We start from the raw sequence: 1,021 nt of genomic DNA, 5'->3' as shown, positions 1-1,021 counted from the left end.
GCATGCAGGTAGCCTGCCTACCTGAGCCCTGCTGCACCACCAGCATACCCCTAATGCCACTAAATCCTTGACACAGGCACCTCAAACTAGGCAATCCCCCACTTATCTCACCTGCAAGGTCCAATCCGTGGGCAGCCTCTGAGAACACCTGCTGGACTGGGCCTGCACAAAACAGCCAGGGCCCTGCTACTCAGAGCTTGCCCAGAGAGGCAAGTGCCTGTTGGAATCATTCACTACTCACAGACTACTGATTGTATTAACTTTATGAATGTTCTATATATCTTTATGGGCTTGTTGGTGATTGTATTCCTGGCTTAATGGGTGAACTAAAGATTGTTTCCTTCAGGAACTAAAGACACTGAGGGAGGGGGGTAATCAGTGCAACTCCCCAATACCGAACCAATGCAGGTAGCAAGCTTTGCCCCCCAGGGAAATAGCATAGGTGGGTTTGACCTAGTTTAAGAGGCTTCAAAAGACAAAGGACTTAAAACTGCATAAAATATCAGCCTTGACCTGAGGAGGGCTCCACTGGCACTCCATCCGAGGATTGACAGACATGAGATTGTGACCAGAAACAGGCCTTGTGGGAGGACCTGAAGTTCTTTCAAACCTGCCAGGGTCTCCCAGTGGAAGATGGTTACCAGGTACACCAGTGGTGTGTATACGTAGTTTATTGCTTTTAAGATATGGTTCCTCTGAAACGCTTTTGTTCTGGATAAATAGTACTTTGCTTTATGAGACCTGGCTGGTCACTGAATAACCTTGTCATTAACTGCAGGAGCTGAGCTGAAGTCAGACCTGCTGAGAGGATCAGTGAATCAAAGAAGTCTGCAGTCTAAGATGCCAGGGTCTGGAGGGAGTGAATAACAAAAGTCCACCCTGAGAATGGTGATAGTTATAGGATGGAGACCTAAGTGAGGTGCCCAGAAGGAAGCCATGAGGGGGTCAGAGGGGCAGTTAATTCAGGAATTGTGGTGTGTGTGTGTGTGTGTGTGTGTGTGTGTGTGTGTGTGTGTGTGTG

The sequence above is a fragment of the Terrapene carolina genome, unplaced genomic scaffold, assembly GCF_002925995.2.
Source record: "Terrapene carolina triunguis isolate 2854851 unplaced genomic scaffold, T_m_triunguis-2.0 Scaffold93, whole genome shotgun sequence".
NCBI lineage: Eukaryota > Metazoa > Chordata > Testudines > Emydidae > Terrapene > Terrapene triunguis.
The sequence above is the reverse complement of the archived record's forward strand: the minus strand, read 5'-3'. Positions refer to the sequence as shown.